General features: G+C 42.1%; 1 long non-coding RNA gene across 1 annotated transcript; it reads right to left on the bottom strand.

Annotated features, from left to right (window-relative positions):
• Positions 1-1,701: 1,701 nt before the first annotated feature.
• LOC125171926 (uncharacterized) lies at positions 1,702-4,536 on the bottom strand. The gene is made up of 4 exons (XR_007154502.1): positions 4,476-4,536; positions 3,817-3,961; positions 3,200-3,261; positions 1,702-1,785 (listed from the first exon to the last, which is right to left on the bottom strand). It is a non-coding gene; the product is annotated as an uncharacterized LOC125171926 (long non-coding RNA).
• Between the last annotated feature and the right edge of the window lie 1,673 nt (positions 4,537-6,209).

Genomic DNA, 6,209 nt, shown 5'->3' on the forward strand with positions numbered 1-6,209 from the left:
AGCGTGAGCAGGGGAGGGACAGAGAGAGAGGGACACAGAATCCGAAGCAGGCTCCAGGCTCTGAGCTGTCGGCACAGAGCCGGACGCTGGCCCGAACTCACAGACCGTGAGATCATGACCTGAGCCGAAGTCGGACGCTCAACCGACTGAGCCACCCAGGCATCCCGTAAATTTCCTTATATAAAACATCTGTAAAATAATTCTGCAAGTAATATTAGAATGAGGAGTAAATGTGTAGAAGCATACGGAATGAAGGTGTTTCTCTATGTTTTATGACGATGCCCTTTATTGTTGTCATTGCGATGCTTTTTCTTCTCATCAGGCCTGAGTTATCAACATAGTCTTCAATGGCAAAGGAATAAATAATGTTTAAACTCCAGTTGTAATTGTGCCAACCTCTTCTCTTGCTGATAAGCCAGATGGCGACTTGAAATTCAAAGCAAGAGAGCACGATCAAAGAGCATGTGCTTTGGAAAATAACTGACCTTGGTCCCCATCTCGGTTTCACCGCTCACTAACTGTGAGACCCAGGACCAACTCCCTGAGCCCTCTGACCTCAGGCTCCGCATCTCTAAAATGATATCAGTGACCTCACAGGATTATTGTAGGATGGTAATGGGAGAGGGGGGCCTGGGGGGCTCAGATGGTTAAGCCTCCAATTCCTGGTTTCGGCTCAGGTCACAATCTCACGGTTGGTGAGTTCAAATCCCATGTTTTACTCTGAGCTGCTAGCATAGAGCCTGCTTGGGGTTCTGTCTATCCCTCTCTCTCTCTGCCCCTCCCCTGTTCACATGCTCGCTTGCTCTCTCTCTCTCTCTCAATCTGTCTCTCAAAATAAATAAATGAACTTAAATCATAAAAGACTATAAAGGGAGAAAACTTGTGTGAAACAAACCAGTGCTGGGCCACTGGTGCTCAGACTACCCTTGCCCATAGGATGTGAAGAGGTGACCATGCAGCATTGGTGGCATAAACATAAACATCATAGTGCTTTCAACACGTGTGCTGCAAACCTGGCCATCTTGTTCAACCACCAGAATCAAACAGGGGGAGGGGGGAGAGGGGAGGTTTCTTCTGTAATTCATAAAGTTTCTCAGCCTTAAAGGCCCATCTTCTGTGGGCAATGGCATGGCCTCTGAGGACCAGCCTCCTTAGTGATACAGAACTTTTTATCTCTCCCCCAAGGCAAGGAATGGTTCTCTCTTTCCTGCTCTTGTTTCATGATGGATATGGTTCTTTCTTTCATTTCTTTCTTTCTTTCTCCTTTCTTCTTTCTTTCTCCTTTCTTCTTGCTTCTTTCTCCTTTCTTTTTTCTTTCTTTCTTTCTTTCTTTCTTTCTTTCTTTCTTTCTTTCTCCTTTCTTCTTTCTTTCTCCTGCCTTTCTTTCTTCTTACTTCTTTCTTCTTTCTTTCTTTCTTTCTTTCTTTCTTTCCTTCTTTCTTTCTTTCTCCTTTCTTCTTTCTTTCTCCTGCCTTTCTTTCTTCTTACTTCTTTCTTCTTTCTTTCTTTCTTTCTTTCTTTCTTTCTTTCTTTCTTCCTTTCTTCTCCTTCTATTCTTCTTTCTTTATTTCACCTTTCTTTCTGCCCTATAATATTAGTATATTGATTATAAACTCCTTCAGAGTCATGCACTAAATCCTTGAAAGAAAGACCTTGTCTTCATCTGCACTGGATCTCCAAAACAGCAGGTACTCACCTGTACCCATAGTCCAATCGACATACCCTCATAACAGGCAGCAGAGTGATAAAGTGTAAGAGTTCATCCTCGAAGATACATAATAAATGCTGTAAAAAATGAAACCAGGATATCACCGTCACAAGATAAGATCTAAGGGTCACCCTCATGAAACCAGAGAGGCAGCCCTTTGCTCTAGGAATCTTCTGGGAAGTATACACTGTGTGGGTGATTTTCCCTATATCTTCCTCCACTCTGTGCTGGTGCATATGGTGTCAAATTGTCAGGAATGAATCCAGCTATCAAGAGTAGATATGGTTTTTTTACAAATCTCATCCAAATGTAAAAAAAAAAAAAAAGCAGGATGCCCGGCGCACCTGGGTGGCTCAGTCAGTTAAGCATCTGACTTTGGCTCAGGTCATGATCTCATGGTTCACGAGTTCAAGCTCTGCATCGGGCTCTGTGCTGACAGCTCAGAGCCTAGAGCCTGCTTTGGATTCTGTGTCTCCCTCTCTCTCTCTGCCCCTTCCCTGCTCGTGCTCTGTCTCTCTCTCTCAAAAATAAATAAACATTAAAAAAATTTAAAAAAATCAGGATGCTGATTTATTCACTTACAATAAGATGCATTATCTTGAAGACCCAGTATTTGAAGTCTTCACCATCAGTAAGTTTTTCTCCTCTTTTCTTTCACTATGAGGAATTATCATGTGCCAACCAAGAATAGGAGTTTCCATGATTAATGTTCTCTCCAAGTATGCCTTCCACAGACTTCTAAATCACAGAGGACAGAGAAGGCAGAGCTCCTACCCAGTGTTTTGTTGTTCAATGTTGGTTGCATCGTTTTAATAACCAGGACTCCTCCTTCCTCCATTAAAAAAAATAAAATAAAACAACAACTATTTTTGTACTTGATCTTTCTGAACTGGGGCTATTATGCATTTTTTTGCATAATTACTTGTAAACAGTGGTTTACTGCTTGTAGCTGTTTTCTTTACTCCCGTTAAAGGAATTTTGTTGATTTGGGGAGCCTGATTTGTAACTTCAAGAGTAGAGTGTAAGAGTGGCTGGGCAGCTCAGTTGGTTAAGCCACAGGCTCTGGGTTTCATCTCACGGTTGGTGTGTTTGAGCCTCATGTCAGGCTGATAGTGCGGACTCTGCCTGGAATTCTCTTTCCATCTCACTCTGCCCCTCCCCTGCTCCTGTGCTCTTTTTCTCTCTCTCTCAGAAAATAAATAAATAAACTTAAAAAAAAAAGAGTAGGGTCTGAAAGACCACCAACTGTAGACTTGTGTACCATGAAGGCTGTACCCTGTTCTTATGTGCATTTGGACACTCTCCTTCATATTAGGATCTCATAATACAGACACACAGGTATGTATATATGCAGATAGCTGCTAATATATGTGCATTTGCGATATATTTGACATAATAAAAGTTATCACACGTAAAGCATACATTGCAGCAGTTTCTAGCTCTAGCTAATACTTGTCGTTTCAGGAATTATGTATCACACCCATCACTCACCTTCACTCCTGGAATGTCTTTCCAACACTTGCTGATATTTCCATGTCAAAGATTGTGTTTCCCTGAATAGTAAAAGTAAAAGGACAGATATCAAATGGAGGGCAAATCCATTAGCAGTGAACTAAATAAAAACTTACATTTTTAGGCTTCTATTGGCATTCTACTCAATGTTAAGGGGTCCATAGGAAAGCTAGGCAGAGTAGCTCCAGTATCCAGCGCAGAGTTAGAGACTCAAAAGAACAGTTGTCACTCAATCTATAAAGTCCTGAGAGATGCAAATCGTAGCCAGGGGATAAGAATTTCTCCATCTTGATTGCCTTGTGCTTATTGACGGAATTTATTTATTTATGTATTTATTTTACACTTATTTATTTTTGAGAGACAGAGAGAGACAGAGCACGAGCGGGGGCGGGGGGGGGGGCAGAGAGAGAGGGAGACACAGAATCCAAAGCGGGCTCCAGGCTCTGAGCATCTGTCTGCACAGAACCCGACACGGGGTTCAAACCCACGAACCATGAGGTCATGACCTGAGCCAAAGTCGGACGCTCCACCGACGGAGCCACCCAGGCACCCCTCATTGCCGGAATTTGAAGGCTGTGTCAGAAGGAGGTACTGACCTGGGTGTTTTGATGAGTGCTTTTCTTCGAATCATATTCTCAGCAAGGAGTCAGGGCAATAAAGTTGAAGTATTTGTGAAGGTCCTGGAAGCCTCTTCCCCATGTTGTCTCCCGTCGCTGCTTGCTGGATTGTTTACCGTGCTGTCTGAAAAAAACACATTGAAACCAGAGAGATTCTGAGTATTTACTGACTCTAAGGCATGTAGATAGTAGCACAGAATAACTGACACAGTGTTCACTTTCTACATATAAAGTGGCACCAAAGCTCCAAGTTCTAGAATGTATGCAAGCTGTGGCAACTCGCTCCTTGTCCAGTATGATTTTTTCAAAATTTTTTAATGTTAATTTAGTTTTGAAAGACAGAATACAAGTGGGTGAGGGGCAGAGAGAGAGAGGGAGACACAGAATGTGAAGCAGGCTCCCTCTCCAAGCTTTCAGCACAGAGTCTGACGTGGGGCTCGAACCCACAAACCATGAGATTGTGACCTGATCCGAGGTCGGACACTTAACCAACTGAGCCACCCAGGTGCCCGACGTGTCCGACAAGATTTATGGAGCTATCTCTTCAGCGAAGGAAACTCCCTCAATCTGCAACTGTTCCCACGTACGTGGTGTCCCCCAGTCATAATTTTCAAATTTTGATCTGGTTATTCGCCCACCTCTGTCTAATGCATTCTCGTTGCTTACTCAGAGGCTTTCGGGATTCTCACTTGGTTGTGGGTCAGACAGGAAAGAGTGGTTGCTGCAAGCGTGTGAACATGTGGGAGGGAGGCTGTGTCCCCAGAGCTTGTGATAAGAAATGACAAATCGCCCCAAGCAGATTGAGCTATAGAAACTCCATTTTTTTATTTTACTTTTTCCTCCCAGAAGACTCCAGAGATAAACTTCAGTTTCAGCAGATTTATTGTTATGGTAGTTTTCAAACTTCCAAAATGCCGTGATATTTTCCCAGGTCAAACATGTTCCTAGGGGAACATTCTGAACATTCTGGTAAAATTAGTATTCGAACAGTCCTGGTACTCTGATCCCAGGAACCCCTATATACAGAGCACGGGGGTCTCCTTCACTCAAAATATTGCTTTAACTTTCTACTTAATTACAACAAACTGTATGAGGAAACAACCAGCTTCCCGTGCGACTAACAGCAAAATGTTCCTGAGAGGCCTGTTTTCTGACTTTGGAACACCTCAGATTCTACAAAACTGAATTCCCCAACCAAGGGTGGGAGTACCAGTGGGAACAGAAAGGAAAAAAAAAGTGATTCGTTTCTGCTATTTCAGGTATCCTATTCACATTCAAAGCACTTTCTGACACATTTCTTTTCAGAAATCTTCAGATTTTCCTGAGGGGAAGGTAAGTGTTTTTATCCCAATTTTCCAGCTGGAAAACTTGAAACCCAAGGTTAAATGACTTGCTCGCAGCAGCATTGGGAGCCAATGTCAAGATCAGACTTCCAACATCAGTGTTTGATTGCTTACACCACTCGACCACGACTCTAAGTATAACATAAATGTTTGGAAGATGGTTTTAACTGCTCTTAGGAATATAAACATTCCGAGCTGCGTTCTGGGTCAGAATACGCTTTCTAGATGCCTGACCAATGTGGATATAGTGAAGGCAGAATGATGGCTGCTATATCTACTAACATAAATACGGCGGTAGGTTAACTCATTCATCGTTTGTATTTTCATGCATCCATTCAGCAAACACTTATGTAGCAACCAACAGCACCGTTATGAGCTAAATTACAAATACATACACATGTAATGTTATACATGTACAATCCACACTTTCGTAGTTATTATGCGTAGTAGTTATTTACTATCAGGTGATCTGGTAAATAACTCATGCATATTATCACGTATATTCAAACACATCTCATTTAAAATGTAAACAACATTTCATGATAGGTGTTTTTGGCCCAATTTTGTAAGTGAGAAACCTCACAGGTTACACAGCAAGTCACTTATGAAGCCAATATTCATACCTAGGCTGGTGTTGGAAAGAACTTGGGTTTTTGTCTCAGACAGATTCAAATTCCAATTCTAGTTCCACCACTTACCATGCAAGTTACAGTTGTGTCATTTAAAGTCTATGAGTTTAAGTTTCCTTGCCTTGACAGTAGAAATGTTAATAACTAATGCCATTGCCCAACATTGTAAGATTCCTGTGGGGATTATCTACACATCAGGAAATAGCCGCCTCTCCCAGTCTTGAGGGAGTGGCAGACTGGCATCGTGTAGGAGATGCAATTGTCATCCAACCTTATTCTAATGCCTTGTAATCCAAAACTTGGTAAGTGTCCAATCAACCTACTCTATTTAAAAAAATTTTTTTTGGTAAAGTTTATTTATTTAGTTTGGAGAGAGAGAGAGAGAGAGAGAGAGAGAGAG

The sequence above is a fragment of the Prionailurus viverrinus genome, chromosome C1 (genome assembly GCF_022837055.1).
Source record: "Prionailurus viverrinus isolate Anna chromosome C1, UM_Priviv_1.0, whole genome shotgun sequence".
Lineage (NCBI taxonomy): Eukaryota > Metazoa > Chordata > Mammalia > Carnivora > Felidae > Prionailurus > Prionailurus viverrinus.